Consider the following 25,060-nt stretch of genomic DNA (forward strand, 5'->3'; position numbering starts at 1 on the left):
GGTTGTCCTAGGTTTAAGAGCCATTGTCATATATTGAAGACCCTATGGGCACATTGTATATTGTAAAGAAAAAAAATTGCTTTGTCTTTAAAGTGTCGAAATACCTCCAATATCAAGTCAACCTAGAAGCTGTCAAGTCGGCCTACATGAAGAGCCACGCCTACCCTTGAAGAAGCATATATATAGAGATGAAATCATCCTCCATTAGACACACTCACTGTAATCTCATTCTTTGCAAATAAGAGGACTAAGAAAGGTTGAAGAAGGTCGCAGTTCCTGGGTTAGTTCTCTCTCTCCCAGGTGTAAGTCGAAGCTAGGGTTTCTATCCCGGGGCTATCTTTGGTTCGATCTTGAAGGAAAGACATAAAGGAAGTAAATCGAAGGTCACTTAGGGTGTCTCACTAGCCCTAAGTCTCAAGGAAAGGCAAGAAAATGGAAGAGGAGGCTAAATGAAGGAGATCGAAGTCTCTAAGAAGAGAAACATCAGTTGCAACAATTGTTAGGAAACAAAATTTTGGATCTACAGTAGCAGAATGAGTTGAGCTTGATCTTGGAGGGTATTTCTCTGAGTCACTAGGTCATGGCATTCGTCAATTGAAGGATCTATAAGAAGATAATAGATTTAAGGGTTTTCCCCTTAAGAGGAGGGGTTTTGGCCCTAACTTGCAACCTATATACTGTGTCATTGTTCTTATTTTTTTGGTAGTTGTTTGATATATCTCACATTGTAATAATAAGGAACAAATCTAATAAGGTAAAAGGTAACACAAACAATTATCAAGTTAAAGAGAACTAACATATTCACTACCCTATTGAATTCTCAACATATATTCCAATACATTTACACATGAAATACCAAGGAGAAGAAAATATTATTAATGAATGCAAAAGGCAACTAGTTTTGGGACTTCGAGGAACCACTCGACCATAGGTTTGCTGAACCAAATCTTTCTTTCAACCAATCGCCCCTGTGCCATATTCCAAGCATGAATGCGGGACTCAAAACCAAACCAAACCAGGTTTCTTGAGGCTTTACCGCAAGCCCCACCAGGTCACTAGGCCCTAAACAAGCATGGATGCCACCGGATTTCTCCACCTACACTGTGAGGAATTTTCCTGTCTCCTAGTCTCTAGGCTTTACCATATATTCCTCCATACAACGGTAGAGGATTCCTAGGCCTAATAAAGACTCCACCCTCTAGGATTTACTGTATGTCTCGCCATTCACCGGTCAAGGATTCCTGTCCTAAGCGAGGGCACAAACCTCTAGGCTTTATTGTATATCCTTCCATTCATCGGTCGAGGATTCTTAGGCCCACTGAGCCACACAAAATCTGGTTTTACCGCAATCCCAGTCTGGTTAAGGGATTCCTATGCCTTGTTTTCTTTCTTTCAGAGACCACCTCACAGTTTCGAAACCATCCGAAAATATAGCCGACCCAAGTACAAGAGAACACATCACACCATGGCTATCCATAAATGGCAAGGAAAGGCTAAAGAACACCATCACACCTGGAAAAACCCATGCCAATGACAACAAGAGAACCAAATACACACATGCATGTACCATGCATGCCAAAACTAGCAAGGAAATCACACAAATTCGATACCCATAAATAATCCCATTGTAGCTGCTTGATCTTTCTCTTCCTTGATCCAATGCTAGAGTGCTCCAAGAATGCTCTAAGTGTCTAAGAGTGAGAGAGAGCTCCAAAACTGAATTGACAAAAGGTATCAACTGATCCTTAGAAGCCTTTTTATTAATAACATCTCTATTTTTTCAATTTTCCATCATTTTCCTCCTTACATGCAACCTGTGACCTTTCACCTTCCTTTTCTCCTAATTTCCATTATTTTCATAAATAAAATGCCAATTAATGCCTCATACCTTTCCAAAGCCTTTGCCATTGCCTTTGATAATTTCCTTAGAAATAATAAACGAAACGAACACCCATACTAGGATGTTTTTCCCAACATTTAGCTTGGAATACGTGTCCCATGACCTTGGTTATTATTTTTCCTTTATTAACTTTATTTACATGGAATTTTGACCCTGGAAGTTACAATGATATAGTGAACAAATATGAATTCATGACCTGTAGGTGATATGTTTACCAAGTGTTTGTCTAAATAATTTTTATGTTTTGGACAAGTTTGAGCAAGAATTGAATCAAGAATAGTGAATGAAGACTTCTATAGATGATTAAGATAACTTTGGAAAGTTCTGGGAAATCATGGAAAATTGGTCTGTAGCTAGCCCTAAGAATCCAGAATATGGCTTCTGGTCACAGTATCCTAACTGAGAAATTTCAGTTGTAGTCGCATGGAGGAAGGCTTATGAGTGCGGCTAGAGCCTTCTAGCCACATGAACAAATTTTCATGCATGTGACTGGGCTGTAAAGTGATTCAAGAAGGTAGTTATATTCCAAGAAAAGTTGATTAGTAGATGTTTCTTGACATCTAGTTGATCTGGTGTTCCTAGAGTTTGCAATGAGTTTTAGGATGGTGGACCCCACTTCCATAACTGGGGCTTGGTTGTTGGGTCCTGCACAGTAACTCTCATCTCATTTTTACCCTAGTGAGCTTATAAAAGCAGATAAATGTGGGGTGGTGTGTTATAGAGTGTATCAGAGTAGTTTTGTTCCCTGCAAACCTTTCTCTGGTATCAATGTTATAGAGTGGTATTAAAGTGAGGTTGCAACACTGGAGCTCAGGGTAAATGTAGATTGTTATGCTCAATGCATGTCAGTTGTATATATGTTTACCATGCATGCATGTTATTTACTTATTAATATTGTTATTATATCATGCTTATGATATTTTTTATCATGATAATCTGGATTGGCCTATGCAAATATAATTAGCTCCCCAACAATAAATTTATGTATTCTTTTGATTATGATTTTATTTAGCTGACAATGGTGTATTACAAGAAATAGAAGGCCAAGAGATAAATAACAAAATAAGTGAGTACAGTTCATATGAATCCCCATACAGACTAGAAGAGACATTGGTGGGATGGGAGAGATTAGTTGAGCAACAAGGAGAGGGAGACTCTCCTAATTTCAAAGATACATTGAGAAGTTTGAGGGTAGATAACGTAATTTGTAAGGTATGCAATGAAATATTGATTGAGGCACAATAAAGGCTTGTGAAGGCTCAAGACAAGCAAGCTGAGGTTAATGCAGCCATCCTCCAGAGCCTTTCAAATTTTCAGAAGCAGTAACAACTGGGAATCAGTCATAGAGATATATAGGAATAAAGGACTAATGGTGTAGATGGAAGCATGTATTAGAAAAGGTATAGGTTGGACAATTATCATACAGTGAAGAGTGCCAGACTCCTTTATACACTTGAGAAAGGACTAGTTCATGTTGATTTTATCCTAGCTCTTCTTCGAGGAGACATAAATGCCATCACCGACAACATCATAGTAGGAGCGAGTATTTACTAGAGGTATTCAAGAAATCCAAGTGTCCTAATTTTGATTGGGAAATGAAGAAATCAGAAGATGCAGAAGCATGGCTACTCGGGATGAGAAAATTTTCCAGATTGCATGATTACATAGAGAACATGAAAGCGAAGATAACTACCTTCAATCTCAAAGGAAAAGAAGATATCTAGTGGGAATATATTAAAAAATGTTAGAGGCATCGGAGAAGAGAAGTTGAATTTGGGAAGCCAAGATAACTACCTTCAATCTCAAAGGAAAAGAAGATATCTGGTGGGAATATATTAAAAAATGTTAGAGGCATCGAAGAAGAGAAGTTGAATTTGGGTGAGTTTGAAAGACTCTTTAAGAAGAAGTACCTGTCTGGGAGATATTATGATGGAAAGGCTAAGGAATTCTATGAGCCAAGGATGGGTTTTATGACAGATGAAGAGTACAAAACCAGATTTCTGGAGTTGTTGAGATATGTTCCATATCTAAAGGATGAGAAAGCAAAGATCCAAAGGTTCATCATCAGATTTGAATTATCACTCAAAGGCCATATTGAGTTTGATGAGCCTCAGTCATTGTAGGAATCCATTAGGGAGCTGAAGCACTATTATGAATAGTGAAGGCACAAGGCTGAGTTAAAACGTGACTGGAAGGGTAATGAGAAGACTATAGGAAAATGGCTTGAGAAGCAACGAAGATCTCAGGATACAGGTAATAAGGAAAATGTGGCACTTGATAAGAAGTTCAATATAGATGAGAAAGGACATGGGTCTCATCTCGTGGAGAAGTAGAATAAAGGAAATGGTAGAGAACTATTGTGGTGTTGGACCCGTGATTGAGACCATCACAGGAGGGATTGTTGATCGTATCAGGGTGTTAGGCCTCGGATCTACAGCGCGCAGGAGGAACAAACAGTTGGGGATGTGGGTAAGAGCATTCCTCGGAAATATGTAGTAGTGGATAACAGACATGTAGATCATCAAGCATCCATCATTGAGATGGAAGGTGAAACTAAAGGGAGAGTTCCAAGTAGAGCCTTAATGCATCCTATGGAGGAATAAGCTCATGCTTTAGAATAAAGCAATAAAGCAAGTTAAAGTGCAAAGAAGCACTTTGGGGCTGACGAAGTTACATGGAAGATGGTTGATCATATGTGGACATAATAACTGGTTTCCAATTATAGCTTAATTCGTCAAGGGAATTGAAATCCCTTGAGAGATAATACACGCATGATCAGTCACACGAAGACGTGCTTGGTACAAAAGGATAAGGTAATTGTTATGTTGTGATATTTATTAATGCACTGAAAATTATGTGTTTATGGTAGTATGATGTAGGGAATTGCATGGAAAAAGAGATTGCCATAGATCATGAAGAAGGCTTAGGATGAGCTTTCACTTATGAACCCTTGGAAGCACTGGGAACTCATGGGGGTTGAGTCATGGTGTCTGTTGAAAGTCTTGTTCTTTCAATGTTTTGTAATTTGCTTGTGCTTGATTTGAAATTTTGACTGTGATTATTGCATGGCCATGCCACTTTGTTCATGGTGTAGTATTGTTGTTTGGTTTTTCCATGTTTTTTTATATTTTTCTTCTTGTTCTTGCCTTCTATGTTTTGAGGGTCTTGGGAATTGGTTGGGGGAAAGCGGAAAGGTAATGGAGCTCAAGGAGAGTTGAGTGGTACCCAATAGGTAATGTAAAACCTAGATGAAGCCCAATTCATGAATAAAGGGCAATTGAAGGCAAGAATATGACAACCAATTGGGTTGGTTGGGTCTAATTGGGTAAATGGACAATGGCAGAACAATCATGAGAAAGGTAACAATAAAGGTAAAGTAAATGGATTTGAGGTAACAAATGCCTTGGCTATGTTGGGAACTGTTGTTCTCAATGTTGTGCATGCTTTGCACGGATAAAGGAAGTTCTCTTAACCTTGACCTTATGAACACTTGTAATTGTGTTGTGATCATGATCATGATATATATATATATATATATATATATATATATATATATATATATATATATATATGCCATTGTCTCAAAAGGTTGTCATGGATCATTCTTGTGGAAGAATGATTGTTTTATGCATGTGAATGGCATGAAAAGGTTCCTGGTTTTATGAGGAATCAACTGGGCAAAGTAGCCTTGGAAGATCTATGATTTCAGTACCATGTGGAGATTATTTTGATATTATGTGTTTATAACTATGCTTAAGTTTATGCCATGAACAAGGAAGAGAAGGGGATTGGTTCTCAGGTTCCTTAGAGGTTGTGGGTTGGGTTAGGATCTTTGGAGCGCTATAAAATTTCGAGTTCCCTGGAGGCTATGGGTTGGATCCCTGTAAAAACTTGCATTTCCCGAAGGTTGTGGGTTGAGATAATAGTCCTTGGAGCCCTAGAAAACTTGGGAAGAGACCAATCTTGAGTTAATATCTGCAGAGGCCATTTTTGAAAATTTATGCATTTATGCTTTGATTTTAGTAGTGTGATCTATGGCATACTGGGACAAGCATGGATAATTAGAAACACCAAAAATCCTGGATTTGGATTGCAGATGCACACAGTAAGGTGTGGGGAAGACACTAGAGGAAAGAATGCTTGGTAAACACAGTGTGGTTTCGTGATGTGTAGTATTTATGCTATGTACATGTTGTGTTGTGGTCTTTGGATGTGTAGCATTCTTGTTGTGTACATGCTGTACATGTTGTGTTGTGTACGTGTTGTATTTTTCCATGCGTATTGTGTGTGTTGTGTTGTATCATGTGTATATGTGAAGGTGTTGTCGTACACCATGTGTAGGTGTATGTGTTGTATAATATGTTGGGACAGGCATGTATGTGACTATCTGGATGCCCTTGTTGCTTATATTTTGGGAGGAGGCGATATAGTCTCTGGATTCCCTTGTTGCTTTGGAAGAGTAGAAGAGAAGGCACTGGATGCTTGCCGGGTTTGGAAATCGATTCACCGTGAGTATGGAAAGGACAAAGAATAAAGGAAGAATCAAAGAACAATTTAAAGATAAGTATCAATATTTCATTTCAGTTTTTAATTTCAAAATTATGAACATAATCTATGATTATTATTTCTAATGTTGAGTTTTGAGCTAACTGGATGTGATATGTTTATACATGATGATTTAATAAAGGAGCTAATTTGAATTCTTGTAACAAGAATTAAATAGAATTAAAAATTTCACCTTATTGATGAGCTACCAATGAGGTATGATTTGAATTTATTAGAATTCAGTTTGAGTCTAATGGAAATTATGTGCTTGGTACATAAAAGCATGGAAAGGCCCAGGTTTGGGTGGTTGGAATTGGCTGCAAGAGTGTTAGCAACAACAAGAAAAGGAATTGGAACATGCAACAGTATGTTGGTAAAGGACTTTAGGAGCAGGGACATTGTGGGGAACTAGTACCCAATAGTGTCCATTGGTTTCCATAAGCATGATATGACCGATATGATGGATTTGAAGTAGGGGCATGTGTTGGTTTTGGACCTTCTGATGCGAGGAAACCATGCCAAGGAATGGATTGCTCGAGGGATAGGGAAGCAGAGAAGGGGATTCCTGGACTTGGAAGGTGAGTGACTACACGGAAGGAGGTGAATGGATTGCCTAAGTTAATGGGAAGCAGAGAAGGAAAGGCCGGGGAATAAATTTGTTTTGGTCAATAACATTGATGATTGGAATCAAAAGCACATTGGGAGTGTGTCGGAGAACAATGAATTGATAATTGTTCATTGAGAGAACAAGTAGCACAAGGATTTTATCGCTTGAAATTTGAGGCAGAATTTGATTTTGGAAATGGATTCTAGACTTCTTGGGAAGGAGGTGAATCCCCAATACTACTTTTGTGGGCAAAAGTGTGAGCCTATCGATCCCCTTGCTGTTGATGTGGGCATCGTATACTGCATTGAGTTGCGTTTATAAAGCTCCATAAGCAATATGTTGTCATGTTTTTTTAGCAGTATGTTTTGTTAATCATAAATGTAATTGAACACTAAAGATGATGTTCCCCCAAGGGGGAGGGGTTTGTAACAATTCCAGGTTATATTTCCATGTAAAAAGGAAAAAATCAACCCCGGTCACGGGGCACGTATTCTAAGACAAATGGGGGAAAAACATCACATTAGGGTTCATTTGTGGTTAATTAATGGCTATGGAATTTGGCATTGGCACTGGTGAAAGGCAAAGGGAAATAAATGGAAATTAAGTTGAGAAATAAAGGAAAATAGGAGAAAAGGAAGATCAAGAGACAAGAATATGCATGCAAAGGAAAACAGAGAAAATAAAGAAAAATGAAAGAAAATAGGAAAGGGAAAGGAAGATACACCAGACATAAATGATAAAAAGGTATATGAGAAACAATTTTTAGCTTTTGATGAGTTTTTAGCTTTGGAACCTTTAGTTTTTCTAAGGAAGAAATCTAACTCCAAGAGAGAGAACAAGCAAGGGAGTAAGCAAGCATGGAAAGTAAGGGAGCGCAAGAAGAAGTTTGGACAACAAAAAGTAAGGCCAAAAAATTGCTGTGGATTTGTAGGTAATGATGTGCATGTATGGTTTAGTATGCTGGGATTTGGTACATGGTATATGCATTGGTTTATTATTTATGTTTATTTTCATTGGCATGGGATTTGCCTGGATTGACAGTGATGTATAGACTTTCCTTTTCCATTTCCTCGATAGCCATGATGTATTTTGTTCCTTATTTCAGTTAAGCTTTGGATTTCCAGTATATTTCAGATCCTGGTTGAGGTGGTCTCAGGAAAATTTCCAAGGGTTGAGAGTGGAGATGGTTTTCTCTTGTCACTCTTAACAGGTGGGTGGAGACAGGAAAGTTCCTCTAGATATGGTAAAGAAATTCCAAGGCATTCAAGCTTGTTTGGTTTTGGTGATTTTTGGACCGATTTAGGTGAAATCACTATGGTTTAGGGTTGAGGTGGTTTAGCCTATGGAATCCCTGGTTGGTTCTGATTTGGTTTATCCCTTGTGATCCCACATTCATGCTTGGAATATGGCATGGGGATGATTGACTGAAAGAAAGATTTGGTTCAACCCAATCTATGTTCGGGTGGTATGTGGAAGTCCTTAACTTGGTTGGCATTTGCATAAGTTATTATGTTGAATATTATTGAGATTAATGAGCACACGTTCTGATTTATGTATGACTTTATGACTGGTTTGTCATGGTTCTATTTTGGTTAAATGTTGGTTACATGCATGAAATATTTCTCATTTAAGATGTGCTTTTGTTTTGGATCCATTCCATGGTTTTATAGGCTCTTGGTTATATATTTGAATGCATGAGCTAATATGTGTTGTTGCAGCTATCAAGAGAGGGAAGTAAGCCTTGTTGATGACTCCCTAATGAAATTAATGATATAGTGAACACATATGTATTCATGACCTATAGGTGTTATTTTATTATGTATTGGAAGGGTTTGAGTAGGAATTGAGTCAATAATAAGGAATGAAGACTATTACAAATGATTAAGGTAGCCCTGGAAAGTTCTGGGCAATCCTAGGCAGCTAGTCTGTAGCTATTCTTGAAAATCTGGAACAAGGCTTCTTGCCGCAGTCTCCTAACTAAGAAATTTCGGTTGTAGTCGCATGGAGGAAGTCTTATGAGTGCAGCTGGAGCCTTCTAGATGCATGCACAACTTTCCATGCATGTGGATGGGTTATGAAGTGAGTTAAGAAGGTAGTTCAAATCTAGGAAAAGTTGATCAGTAGATGTTGTTTTACATTTGGATGATTTTGTGTTCCTAGAGGTTGTAGTGAGTTTCTGGATGGTGGACCCCACTTTCATAACTCGAGCTTAGTTGTTGGGTATTGCGCAATAACTCTCATCTCACGTTTACCCTGGTGAGCTTGTGAAAGTGGATAAATGTGCGGTGGCATGTTACAGAGTGGTATTAGAGCAGTTTCGTTCCCTGTAAACCTTCTATGGTATGAGTGTTAGAGAGTGGTATTAGAGTGAGGTTGCAACTCTGAACCTTAGGGTAAATGAAATTTTTATGCTTGCCTGTTAGTTGTCTATATGTTTTCCATCCATGGATGTTAGTTACTTATTGATATTGCTATTATAGCATGCTTATGATGTGTTTTATCGTCCTATTATGGCTTGGCCTACGCAATAACTTCACCAACAGTAAGTTGAGGTATGCTTTTGATTATGATTTTATTTAGCCAACAATGACGTATTGCAGCAAATATAAGGCTAAGAAATGAAGAGTAGAATAGTTTATTACATTTCATATGACTCCCCGTACAAACCATAAGAGACATTGGTGGGATGAGAGAGATCAATTGAGCAATAAGGAGAGGGATACTTTCCTGATTTAGTGGATACATTGAGAAGTTTGAGAGCCGAGATCGTAAGTTACAAGGAAAACAATGAGAGATTGATTAAGGTGCAAGAAAGGCTTGCGAAGGCTCAAGAAAAGTAAGCCGAGGTTAATGTAGTCATCCTCCAAAGCCTTTCAGATTTGCAGAAGCAGGGAAAACCAGGTATCAATCATTGAGAAAGATAGGAAGAAAGGACTAATAGTGTAGATGGAAGAAGGTCTCAGAAAATCTACATGATGGACAATTACGATACAATGAAGAGTGGAAGATTCCTAGATACACCTGAGAAGAGTATTGGTACACATGGATTTTATCTTCGCTCTTCTTCTGGATGACATCATCACCATCACTACCAAAATCATAGGAGGAGCGAGTATTTTACAGAGGAATTAAAGAAAGCCAAATCTCCTACTTTTGATGGGGAAATAAAGAAATTAAAAGATGTAGAAGCATGGCTTCTTGGGTTGAGGACATTTTTCAGATTGCATGATTACTCAGAGAACATGAAAGCTAAGATATCTACCTTCAGTCTCAAAGGAAAAGAAAATATTTGGTGGGAAGATATTAAGAATGTCAAAGGCATAAGAGAAGAGAAGTTGACTTTGGGTGAGTTTGAAAGGCTATTAAGGAAGAAGTACCTGTCTAAGAGATATTATGATGGAAAGGCCAATGAATACCATGAGGTCAGTATGGGTTCTATGAAAGATGAAGAATACACAACCAATTTTTTTGGAGCCATTGAGATACATTCCATATCTAAAGGATGAGAAAGTAAAGATCTAAAGGTTCATCAGTGGATTGCCATTATCATTCAAAGGTTGGATTGAGTTTGATGAGCCTCAGTCATTGGAGGAAGCCATCAGGAAGCTGAAGCACTGTTATGAACTATCAAAGGGAAATCCTGAGTTCAAGCATGACTGGACGAGCAATGAGAAGACTAAAGGAAAATGGCATGAGAAACGAGGAAGATCTCAGGATGCAAGTGATAAGGAATATGTGGCACCTCATAAGAAGTTCAATACAACTGAGAACAAAAATGGGTATGAGCCTATGGAGCACTAGAATAAAGGCAGTGGTCGAGAAATAGTTAGGCCATCGTGTTAGGGTGTTAGGCCTTAGATCTACGGTGCTCATGAGGCACAAATAATTAGCGATGTGGGTCAAAGCATTTCCTAGATCTATGCAGCAGTGGATAACAAGTAGGAAGATCATCAGGCATCCATCATTGATATGGAAGGTGGAACTAGAGGGAGAGTTCCAAGTATATCCTCAATGCATCTTGCACCGAAATAAGATCATGCTACGAAACTGAGCAATATTTCTAGTTAAAGTGCAAAGAAGCACTTTGGGGCCGAGAAAGCTACATGGAAAATGGTTGATCATATGAAGGCATAATAGTTGGTTTCCAATTATAGCTTAATTTTTCAAGGGAATTAAAAATCACTTGAAATATGATGCATGCATGATTAGTCGTAAGGAAACATGATTGGTACAACAAGGTAAGGTAACTGGTATATTTTTATATTTATTAATGCAATGACAGTTGTGTGTTTATGGCAGTATGATGCAGGGAATCACATGGACAAAGAGACTGCCATAGATCTTGAAGAAGGCTTAGATTGATATTTTTCTTATGAACCCTTGGAAGCATTGGGAACTCATGAGGCTTGAGTTATGGTGTCTATTGAAAGTATTGTGCTTTCAGTGTTTTGAGATTTGTTAGTGGTTTCTTTGTGGTTTTGACTATGATTAGTGCATGGCCATGCCACTTTATTTGTGGTATTGTATTGTTGTTTGGTTTTAAATTTATTTATTTGATTATTATTATTATTGTTATTATTTTCTTCTTGTTCTTGCCTTTTATGTTTTGAGGGCCTTAGGAATTGGTTGGGGGAAAGAGGAAAGCTAACAGAACTCAGGATGAGATGAGTGTTACCCAACAGGTATTGTAAGACCAGAATGAAGCCTGATGCATGAATAAAGAGCAACTAACGGTAAGAATATGACAACCAGTTGGGCTAGTTGGGTCCATTAGGCTAAATGGACAGTGGCTAGACAATCATGAGAAAGGTAACAAGAAAGGTACATTAAATTGATTTGAGGTAACAAATGCCTTGGTTAAGTTGGGAACTGTTGTTCTGAATGTCATCCATGCTTTGCACGGATAAAGGAAATTTTCTTAACCGTGACCTTATGAACACTGGTAATTTTGTTGGTGATAATGATTATGCTAATGTGTATATATATGCATGTATGTATGCCATTGTTTGACAGGGTTGTCAAGGATCATTATAGTGGAAGAATGATTGTTTTATGCAGGTAAATGGCATGAAAAAGTTTCATGGTTTTATGAGGAATCAAGTGGATAGAATAGCCCTGGAAGATCTATGATTTTAGCATCATGTGGACATGATTTTGATATTATGTGTTTGTAACTATGCTTATGTTTGTGCTATGAACATGGAAGCGAAGGTGATTTATTCTCAAGTTCCCTCAAGGTTGTGGGTTGGGTTAGGATCTTTGTAGCCCTATAACATCTTGGGTTCCCTGGAGGATGTGGGTTGGATCCTTGTAATAAATTGGGTTCCCTGGAGGATGTAGGTTGAGATAGTAGTCCCTGGAGCCCTGGACAACTTGGGAAGAGATCAATATTGAGTTAATATTTACAGAGGTCATTTTTGAAGATTTATACATTTATGCTTTGATTTCAAAAGTATGATTTATGACATGTTGAGACAAGCATGGATAATTAGAAACACCACAAATCCTGGATTTGGATTGTAGATGCACGCAATAAGGCGTGTGGATGACACTAGAGGCAAGAATTCATGGTAAAGAGGGTGTGGTCTCTGGATGTGCAGTATTGTTGTTGTGTACCTATTGTGTTGTGTATATGTTATGCATGTTGTGTTGTGTATATGTTGTACTATGCCTTATGTATTGAGTGTGTTGCGTTGTATCATGTGTATCTGTGAAATTTTTGTGGTACATTGTGTGTAGGTGTATATGTTGTATAATGTGTTGGGACAAACAAGTATGGGACTGTCTAGATGCCCTTGTTGTTGATATTGAGGGAGGATGCAGTATAGTCTTTGGATTCCCTTGTTGTGTTGGAAGAGAAGATAAGAGAAGGCATTGGGTGCTTGTCGAGTTTGGTAACTGATACAATGTGTGGATGAAAAGGACAAAGAACAAAGGCAAACAAAAAGAAAAATTTAAAGATAAGTATCAATATTTCATTTCAGTTTTTAATTTCAAAATTATGAACATAATCTATGATTATGATTTATGATGGTTGAGTTTTGAGCTAACTGGATGTGATATGTTTATACATGATGATTTGATCAAGGAGCTAATTTGACTTGTTGTGATAGGAATTAAACAAAATTTCAAATGTCACCTTATTGATGAGATACCAATGAGGTATGATTTGAATTTACTAGAATTCATTTTGATTCTAATGGAAATTATGTGCTTGGTATAGGAAAGCATGGAAAAGACTAGGTTTGGTTGGTTGGAACTGATTGAAAGTGTTATTAGCAACAACAAAAGGAATTGGAACATGCAATAATATGGTGGTAAATGTTATAGCACCATTTACCACCCCTGGTAGATTTGATTCTCTATGATATGGCCTAGGGCAAACCTTCCCTACCAGACTTGGTCCATTTTCCCCATTGGAGTCGCCAATTCTATTTCAGGTAGAATCACCCTAGGGTCTTGGGTTGGGAACACCAACAACGCAGAGGGCATACAACATAAAGAGGCACACAAACAAGTAGGCCTAATACTTAAACAATTAAACTTGGTGCAAAAGGTCTTACTCGTAGGTCCTACGTTTGAGGTCATTCCCGTAGGGTTCAAACCCTCTACTTCTTCCTTGTGCTTTAAGACCTGCAATTCATTCAAGACAAATCATATACACCAAAAACAACTGAAATCATGTTCATGATATCAAGGTTAGATCATATAAGCATGTAAGAAAATAAGCATTAACATGAGATTTTATAAGAAAATCACGACATAAATTAATGCATAAAGGCCATAATCATCAGGAATAAGACAACGCCTCTTTATTAATGTAAGCTAAAGAAAATATGGAAGAACTACAACCTGAGTCGTCTGCCAGTTCCAAGCGAAACCATCCTTTGGATCCGTCCTGCCCAAGCCTCAACAATCCTCCTCCATAGGTATACACAAATATGTCACGAAGGGATGATGAACATCTTAAAAAGGAAACAGGGGTTTCCTATGACTAGGAGTGTAGAAGGCATAGGGATATCTTCAGACTTGATCAAGGATGTAATCAACTATAATATTAATATCTAATATTTCCTCCTCCATTAGGCCTTTCCATGGAGATGTATTTATACTTCTCCAATTTTTTTTTTAACAGTTGGACCACGAGCTATAGTAGGTGGGTATCTGATAAAACCCGCAAACCCCACTCAAATTAAGGGATATTATATATATTTTAATGTTTAAACACATATACACGGGTTAGGTATAGGTTGAACCGCGTGTACACACGCTTTAGATAGGGCATAATCGCGTATGGGATTTAAAACATTGTTTTTTAGAAAATGGACCAAGTTTGGTAGGGAAGGGTTTCCCTAGGCCATATCATAGAGCATCAAATCTACCAAGGGTGGTAAATGGTGCTATAACAATAAAGGACTTGAGGAGTAGGGCTATTATGGGACACTAGTACCCAATAATGTCCATTGTTTTCCATAACCATGTTATGCCTGGTATGATGGTTTGAGGCAGGGGTATGACTTAGACCTTCTGATGTGAGGAAACCTTGCCAAGGAATGGATCACTTGAGGGAATGGGAAGCAGAGAATGGGATGCCTAAACTTGTTGGGTGAAGAGCCTGATTATCTTCCTGATTTAGAGGTCTTTGTTTTAGTCGGATGTATACCCCAGGATGATTGTACACCCCTCCATGTGGGGGGGGGGGTACATGGGGGACTTGTCCCCCCCGGGCTGGTGTTCCAGGGTTCAACAGGCGCTCAAAGATAAAAATATATGTAAAATTGCATTGTAAATATTGTAATTTCATAGTCAATCTGGGTTGTTTATTAGGTTGATGATTTGACGATAGGAGCTATGTTTAATTTATGGATTTTTTCCCTAGAAGGCAACCCATCGATTTATATGAGGGAATTGTATTCCCACTGTGTATATGTGTATTCTAAGCGAGATAGAGAGAGGATACTGTGCAAGTGTGAAGGGGAAATTACAACATATATGTTTTTTTATTTTTATTTTTTCACATGTGGTTCACGGATACCCATGGTCACAAGGTAGCCACTACGTCCACAGTTCAACACTAGGGTGGGTCCCACCCGAAGGGGACCTCACCCCTCAGCCTATTTACTGACTTGACCCCAAGAGCTTTTGGGAATTAACCTTGTGACCTCCCGATTGGCGAGGAACTGATTTGACCGATTGAGCTAACTCTTGGGGCTATTACAACATATATGTTATAGGGTGCATCTCTTCATTTTGCTAGATAATATAAAAGGAAGTTCTAGCTATTTCTCCATGGACCTAGCCCAAATTAAGTGAACCATGTATATTTGTGTCTCTCTTGTTTTATGAATTTTCTATGTTTTTGCAATATTTATGCTTTCCATTGTTTTGTAATATATAATTTTCTAACAACTGATATTAGAGGCAAAGGTCTATTTGTATGATAAAATCACAGGAGAGAAGGGTTCCTAGTTCGAGTGGGAGAAATGATGGAATATGGTAGGCTTATGGTCAAGAAATTTAATTGCCAAAATTACCGGCTATGCAAGATGAAAATGGAAGATTATTTGTATCAGAAAGATATGTACCTATCATTGGGTGGAAAAACAAAGAAGTCGATGAGTATAAATAACAAAGAATGGGGGATTCTCGACAGAAAGTCACTTGGAACAATACCGTGGTTGTGCCTAGTGGCATTGGTAGCCTTTAATATTTCAAAGGAAACGACAACAATGAGTTTAATGAAGAAATTGGCCAAACTATATGAAAAACCCTAAGCCTCAAACAAGGTATTTCTTATGAATTCTTTATTTAATATGAAGATGTTAGAAGGTGGATATGTTGCTGATCATTTAAATGAAATTTATACGGTTACCAATCAATTAAGTTCTATTGGGCTAAATTTTGATGCTAAATTTAGGGCTCTGTTATTTCTATGCTCATTGCCAGAAAGTTGGAATGGCTTAGTTATGGCCATTAGTAACTCTGTCTCTGAATCTAGTACTTTAAAGTTTGATGATGTAGTTGGTGCTATCCTCAGCAAGGAAATGTGACAAAAAATATTCAGTGAGACATTAGGTAGTGCTTTGATTGCAGAGACTAGGGGAAGAAAATGGAAAGAGGAAAGAGACCAGGATATTGCAATAAGTCAAGGAAAGGAAAATCTAAGTCTAGATTGGGGATTGTGTGCTGGAAATACGGGAATAAAGGACACCTGAAGAAAGACTGTAAGTCTCGGAAGGGAAAAGAAGGAGACACACAACAAAGAAAGAAATCATGAAGCGAATGTGACAGGTGATGTGCTACAAGATGCTTTGATTCTTTCATTAGAAAATACTATTGATGCCTAGGTGGTAGATTCAAGGGCCTCATTCCATGCACACTTGATAGGAAACATTTTCATGATTATTTTCAAGGAGATTTTGGATAGGTTCATTTGGGTGATGATAAACCCAGTAAAATAATTGGAATGGGTAAATTTTTCATAAAACAATAGAAAGGAAACCAATGTCTATTGAAGTAGGTAAGGCATCTTCCAGATCTGAAAAGAAAATATAATTTCAACACGATAGTTGGGAGGTGAAGGTTGTGTAATTACTTTTACAGATAAAACATAGAAGGTCACTAAAGGAGCCTTGATAATAACAAAAGGAGAAAAGGTTGGTACATTGTGTTTATGCAATGATATTTCTAATTATGTTAATGCTTTAACCTCCACAGGAGAAGATACAACATTGTGGCATCATAGGCTTAGGCACATGAGTGAGAAGGGGATGCAAATTCTCCACTCAAGAAATTTGTTGCCAGGTTTGAAGCATGTTGATTTGGATTTATGTGAGAATTTTGTTTATGGAAAATAAAAGAGAGTCAGATTTCTCAAAGTTGGGAAAAAAGTAAGAGCGAAAATTTAGAGTTTGTGTATACAGATGTATGGGGACCTACTTAGGTATCATCTATCAGCGGCTCTCATTATTATGTTACGTTTAATGATGATGCAACTAGAAAAACCTGGACTTATTGTATTTGAAATAAATATTATGTATTTGATACTTTCAAGAAATGGAAAGCTTTGGTTGAGAATGAGACATGAAAGAAGTTGAAGTGTCTTAGATCAGACAATGGAGGAGAATATTGCAGCAAATGGTTTGATAAGTATTGTTTAGAGCATGGAATTCACAGAGAGAAGACAATTCCAGGAACACAACAGGAAAATGGTGGGTCAAAAAGGATGAACATGACAATCATAGAGCTTGCAAGGTGCATGATATTGCATGCATGATTGCCTTTACAATTTTGGGTAGATGTTGCAGATACTACTGTTTATCTAATAAACAGAGGGCCTTCAAGTTCCTTGGACGATGGTATTCCAGAGGAGGCATGGACACGTAAAAAGGAAAACTAATCATTTTTAAAGACTTTCGATTATGAATCCTTTGTCCACATTAATAAAGAAAATAGAACAAAGCTTGAGGCAAAATCAAAGAAATGTACCTTTATTTGATATGGTGTTAATGATTTTGGTTATTGCTTATATGATTATGAAAATCACAAAATCATTAGGAGTAGAGATGTCATATTCAATGAAAGGGTATTGTATAAGGATCAGATGCAGGAAAAGAAATAGGAAAAAGAAAACAGATAATACATAGTCATTCATGAGATCACATAAAAAGTAAAGGTGTCTAAAAATCATAATGATCAACAACAACAACAACAACAACCAAAATAACAACATGCACCTCAAACACCTGAAAGTGGTGTTAGAATATCTACCAGGATAAGTAGACCCCCTGAACGATCCTCTCCTTCATTATATTATGTATTTTTGACTGATTCTGGTGAACCAGAATGTTATGAAAAATAAATGTAGGTAGAAACCGGGAAGAAGTGGGATCTAGCCATGAAAGAAGAGATTGATTCCTTGGTACATAACTAGACTTGGGACTTAGTTAGGTTGCCCGTAGGTAAAACAACATTCCAAAAGAAATGGGTTTACACGTTGAAGGAAGAAAATGGAGGTAGAAAAAGTTATAAATCTAGACTTGTGGTGAAGGGATTTTCACAGAAGAAATATATAGACTTTGATGAAATATTTCTCCTGTTGTTAAAATGACTTCAACTAGAACTATTTTAAGTCTAGTAGCGGAGAAGATTTGCATCTTGAGAAGTGAGATGTAAAGCTGACATTTCTCCATGGGCATTTGGAGGAAGAGATCTATATGCAACAGCCACAAGGGTATGAGGTCAAAGGGAAGGAGAAACTAGCGTGCAGGTTGAAGAAGAGCTTGTATGGCCTAAAACAGGCTCCAAGGCAGTGGTATATAAAATTTGATAGGTTTATGTCTGGATAAGGTTATCCTATATGTCAATTTGATCATTGTGTTTATCTCAAAAGGCAAAATGATGGCAGCTATATTTTATTGTTATTGTATGTAGATGACATGCTTGTTGCAGGGTCTAACATGCAGGAAATAAATGTGCTCAAAGAAAAAATGGCAAATTCATTTGCAATGAAGGATGTGGGTGCTACAAAACAAATCCTTGGTATGAGAATAACTAGAGACAAAAATCGAAAATTAACATTGTTTCAAAGTGAGTACATAGAAAAGGTGTTGGAAAGATTTAATATGAAGAATGCAAAACCATTTAGTACACCTTTGGATAGCCATATCAATTTAAGTAAGGAGATGTGTCCCAAGCCTCAGGAAGAGATGGATTATATGTCTAAAGTTCCATTTGCATTAGCACTTGGAAGTTTAATGTATGCAATGGTCTTCACAAGGCCTGATATTGCACATGCAGTGGTAGTTGTAAGCAGGTACATGAACAATCCAGGAAAAGAATATTGGATGGCAGTGAAGTGGATTTTCAGGTATTTGAGGGGTACCACAAATCAAGCATTATGCTTTGGTGGTTCAAACATTTCTTTATAGGAATACGTTGATGTAGATATGGCAGGTAATAGAGAGATAACATGAGGAGCACCATAGGGTATGTGTTTATTGTAGGTGGAACAAATGTCAGTTGGGTTTCAAAAATATAGAATGTTGTTGCACTTTCAACAATGGAAGTAAAGTATGTTTCTACTACATAGGCTAGCAAAGAAATGATTTGGTTACAAATGTTTATGGATGAATTGGGTAAGAAGAAAAATATGGGCAGATTATACAGTGGCAACCACAGTGCCATTATTCTTGCAAAGAACTCAACATTTCATTCCAATACTAAAAATATACAACTCAAGTACCATTTCATATGGTTAGCATTGGAATATGGACGGTTGAAGTTGGAAAAGATACACGCTAGCCAAAATCCTGCAGATATGTTAACAAAAGTTATAACCAGGGAGAAAATGAGATTCTGCTTAGTTTCAATTGGTCTTCAAGTATGATGATGAAGATGATAAACAATCAGGTCCAAAGTGGAGTTATTGTCCAACACATGAAGTAGTGGTGGAGTTGCTATAATCAATGTCTAAGTGGAAGATTGTTGGGTGTGGAGTATGATTATCTTCCTGATTCAAAGGTCTTTGTTTTAGCCGAATGTATACCCTAGGAAGACTGTACACCACCCCATGCGGGGGGGTGTGGGGGGACTTGTCCCCCCCATTTGGGGGGTCCGGGGGCCAGTGCCCCCAAAGCTAGAAATAGATGTAAAATTGCCTTGTAAAATATTATAATTTTGTAGTCAATTTGGGTCATTCATTAGGCAGATAATTTGACGGTAGAAGTTATGTTTAATTTAGGGTTTTTTAATCCTAGAAGGAAACCCCTCAATTTATATGACGAAATTATATTGCGACTGTGTACATTTGTATTCTGAGCGAGAAGGAGAGAGGAGACTATGTGAAAGTAAAGGGGAAATTACAATGGATATGTTGTAGGTTGTATCTCTTCATTTTGATGGATAATATAAAAGGAAGACTGGCTGTTTCTCCATGGACGTAGCCCAAATTGGGTGAACCACATATATCTGTGTCTCTCTTGGTTTATGCATTTTATGTGTTTGTGTTTATGCAATATTTTATGAGTTCCATTGTTTTGTAATATATAATTTTCTAACAAAACTTGGAAGGTGAGTTACTGCACGGAAGGGGGTGGTTGGATTGCTCGAGGGACTAGGAAGCATAGAAGAGAAGGTTGGGGAATGAATTTGTTTTAGTTAATAACATTTCTTATTGGAATAAGAGTCACATTGGGAGTGTGTCCGGGAACAATGAGTTGGTAATTGTGTAATGAGAGAAGAAGTAGCGTAAGGATTGTAGTGCTAGACATTTAAGGTAGAATTTGATTTTTGCAGTCGATTATGGACTTCCTGGGATGGAGGTGATTCCTTGGTACTACTTTTACAGGTGGATGTGTGATCCTCTAGATCCCTTTGTTGTTGATGCAGGTATCGTATCCTTTTATTTGTTGATTGAAGAAAATGCTCATATGTATATGTGCGTATATCATTGTAAATTTTATTTCTCCAAGAGACAACCTCTATGTTGAAAGGAGACCAATGCCTAGGACATATTGATGAGTGCTTCAAAGATCAACTGATATTTTCTATTACACTCAATATTTATCATATTTGAGATGAAATTGATTCAAAACCTTCCTTAAGAGGAGAAATACAAGATTGAATGCCAAATATAACTCACAGAAGCATTAATATCTGGCTCTAGTGGCCAACATCAAAAAAATATGCAATTTTATAGATAATTTGTAGTATATCAGATGGAAGAAATAAAAAGGAAAGAAAACCAACACACATGGCTTAAACTTAAGAATCCTGTTTATTAAAGTTCAACGTGAAACGTATGAGAAGGAGGTTTAAATTAAGTGCTAATATACATGGAGCACATTTTAAGGATAACAATTCATATCAGTTATAGGCATCTTTAATCAACATTAGACCTAGATGAATCCATAATTCCATGAAAAACATATCCAGTAGCTACAACTACATGTAATATAAGAAAAAGAGTGAAAACTACGGAAACCAACACAAGAAGAAATACATACTGCACATGTATATGAGCTAGAATCACCAAAAGTGTTTATTAATCTTCGCTAGAGCATACATCTCATTTACAACTTGCAGAGCTTCTCTATTGGAAAATAAAAATTCTGAACCCTTGGTTCTGTATCATAAACTGTTTTTATAGGGCCTTAGAGGGATAGCCCATTACAAAATATTCTTTCTTTATTTGGCAGTGAATCATTATAACAAAATATCAACGTGCTCAGTGGCACAACTGTACTAATTGAATTCTAACTAACTGACATAGTTTCTTCTGAAATAAAATATTTACATAAAACAAAAAATCAAAGTGTCACGATCGACACGATCAATAACATCCTTAGTCATGATAAACAGGTTATGGACACAATGTCACAGGGTTGATGATATGAAGCACAAGAGGATTGACAAACTTCTCGCACCTTTTCCATAGTGTTGGAGCTCGTAGAGGAGCATGAAATAATCGTTGATATGCGATCTTGAGATTTGTGACCCTTGTATAGTCCAACCTAGGGTGGAACAAAGTATTTACCAACCCTAACAGTTGGAATTCCTTTATGAGATAGTTAACCATTTTTTTACCTTTAAGGGTGGTAGTCTTCTCATGAGAGGAATCTGCCTTGCTCTTGGCCTCCACTAATTTCTGGTTGTATTGTGTCAATGGGATTGACATTCCCACAAGATACCAGTAGCTAGGCAACCCTGCCCTGACTCTTTCATCAAATTTAGCATGGAAATAATCCACATCTTTTTGTACCACTCCTAGGCATTCCTCAGCTTTGACTCTGGCCTCCTACTTCTGGACAACTTTAGATATCTCCATGATAACATACACTCTATCCACTACATCAATTAGCCTCAACGCATTGAGTGGCTTTTCATTCACAAAATGAATGAACTTCTTGGCAATATAGGAGTTATTTTCCCCATCTTCTTTGCCGACAAGGATGAAAAAATCATAATTCTTGATCACTATCTTCTGTTCATCCATTAGAGTTATGTACTCCTATTTTCTTTTCATTTCTGCTACGATATCATCCTAGAAAAGTTTCTTTTCCCGCAGGTCGGATATGCTTCCTTTCATCTTTCCTTTTAGCTCAATAATCTCCTCGTTTGTGGCATGTAGGTTTTTACCAATCAGGTCTGCGTTGGTCCTAGATGTCTCAAGCTATTTTTATTTCTGTGCTAGGTTTCTCTGGGCAGTGTCCAAATCCTTCTACACTTTCTTAAGCCCCCCTTTCAAAATCTAGAGTTCGATGAGGGTATTGCTGAGCTGCTCAGTGGGATTTTGGGGATTTTAAGGAACAAGCACTTCAAAAATGTGTGTCTATCCTCTGCTAAAGTTCCACTACTTGCTTCTTGAGGGATACTCTCTCATTGTTTCTTTATATTAGTTCTTTTGCCATGATTTCTTTCTCTTCTTCAACCTGTGAAAGTTCCTTAGAGTGCACATGTTCACTACCTGACATCTTTAGTTTTTGCCTTAGCTCCTATATTTATGCTTGTGAACTTTAGAGGAAGGCTTCAAATGTAGCTTTGTCTTCTGGATTTACCCCCAAATTCACAATCAACTCTTTGAAGCTCTCATTATGCATGTGTAGAGCTCTGGAGTTATCTCTCTCTCCTATTTCAACCTTGTTGCAGCCTTCTCTAGTAGCTTCTCAACCTTTCCTGATGGTCATTGAATTTCTATTGAGCTCACTATATAAGATTTTCCCCACTTGCATGTGGAAGTTAATCTTATCTGACAGAGGGATTCTATTCAAGTCTAATGAAATGTCTAGGGCCTTGAATTGAGAGCCCTAAGGCAGTGATCGCGCTAGTGGGTGCTTCAAGGAGAACTTCATTTGATTGCTCTCTAAGTCCATGAAATCCAAAAGTCTTTTTTGATATGGTACTGAGTGAGATTCCATTTTCTGCTACATTTCCTTCCTTACCTTCTTGTTTCTCTCTTCAATGGACTTTCCAATAGGCCAACTTGGCTCAGTAACAGTTACACTTCCTATGGAAATTAAAATAGCTACCTTTGAAGAAGATGAGGAAACAATCTGTAATGGGTCTTCCAAGATCACCTGGAAGCCTGGTTGATCTGGTCTTGTCTCTTAAACCTCGTCTCAATTTCTTCTTCCTCTATCTCTTAGGTTTTTTCCCTTTTACATCTTCAGTTTGGTCAATGGTCCTTTTCTGCACCTTGTCATTCAATGCTTGAGTCTTGATCTCCATCTCTGTATTAAGAGGATATAAATCAAAGTTAGCTTTCCTTTCAATCTCAGACCTATCCTCATGTTCATAATTTGAAGCCTTTATTCTCCCTCTTCTCTTGGAAATGACACCATGATGATCATAATCCCAGACCTCCCCTAGATCAAAATTCATCTATTTGAGTAATTCCTCAACTACCCTGTGGAATTGACAATAAAAGGTCCCACATGCTTTCCCAATTTAAACATATATCCCTTCTTAGCAGGGACAAAGTTAACTTGGTCTACATTAAGGATCAGTTTGATGAATTCTAGAGCGAAAATACTCATGAGCATAAACAAAAGCAAGCAGTAAGGAGGAAGGTCACGCCCATAGACCCTAATTTAAGTGAAATCCTTAAATAGGTAGAAGTCTCTGACACTGGTATCCTTGCTGAGTTTGAGGATTTATTTTTGTTGAGGGCGAACTCTAGGAGGGGAAACACCATGAATGATCTTATAGGCAATTGCTATACAGGAGAATATAAATTGGGAATAACCCTCAGGATCTTGTCTCTTCCTAGCACAATGTCCCAGTCGAAAACATATTTCCTTTATTTGTTGGAAGCCACCAAACTGAGACCCTAACACTCAAATTCATCCACATGAGAGTACACAAACAAGAAGAATAATAGGGAATAATACCTGAAATAGGAGTTGGTGGGGAAATGGTGCAGCTGGAATCTTATGGCCTTGACTAGGTAAGAAGGGATGTCGAACAAATGGCCATGCTGCATCATTTTCCTTAGAAACCCTAGAGAGGCTTTAGAAGCTATATTTGCATTGTCATCCCCAAACAAAAGAATAGTTAGGGATAGGATGGGTTGAATAGGATCTGCAAAGAGGGTTATAGGGAAATTGTCAGTAATAGGAAAAGACTGTAGGCCAGGGGCTAGGACCATTTGCAGGAAGGATTGTTGCTCATTAGTTGGAAGGGCAGTGTAATGTTAGACCAATGTGGTTTCTATGAATTGCGGGGGTCCATATGAGCTTGGTTAAATTAGGGCCTTTTGAATTAGCTCTCAGGTTACCTCAAGGATTTTGACCCCGATTGAGGAGACAAAACAATTCTTCTTGTCTATGTAAGCAACTGTTATCTAGGAGACAAACTCAGGGAATGTACATAGGGTGCAATTTGGTAGCACATGCCTGAGTCGACCACCCGAAATGGGTCTTCCCCTCTGACATGGCTACCATACATGTTAAATCGAAGGTTTGCGAGGTGGTAGGCATTAGAGGGGTCAACGATTTGCGTCTCAGTGTCCATGAGATATTTGACACTGGAGGAGGGTTTAACTTCATGGGTTTTAAAGGGCTTAGGGGATTCCTTCTTTATGTTCCAATGAATATTCAAATGAATTATAGGTGAAAGGGATTGAATGGTTACCTGGTTACCCTGGAGATAGTTCAAAATGACATTGGAGGGAGGTTCCATCCCAACTGAGTGGTTGTACAACATTTGTTGAACAGACAGAAGGTGACAGGCATTTGCACTAGGAAGCAATATGCAACTTTCAAAAATTCGAGGTAGGAAGGGTTTTTATAGGAGTAGAGGGGACAACAATTAGCTGACGTGGGATGAAATCATGGGAGGACAAATGGAAGAAGGGGATTGGGTGGTGATAGGCGACAGGTGGATGAGAGTGGGAGGAGGGCAGCGATATTATTGTTTTAATTTGAATTCCTCGCTCGCTTGAATTTGTGCTAGTGGATTGACCGTCGTGGCGGGTGGTCCCCAAAATCCTCCGGTGGATAGGAGAGAGG

This window comes from Pinus tabuliformis, chromosome 1_2 (genome assembly GCF_031772625.1).
Source record: "Pinus tabuliformis cultivar Carrire ecotype Pingquan chromosome 1_2, CPIR1, whole genome shotgun sequence".
Taxonomy (NCBI): domain Eukaryota; kingdom Viridiplantae; phylum Streptophyta; class Pinopsida; order Pinales; family Pinaceae; genus Pinus; species Pinus tabuliformis.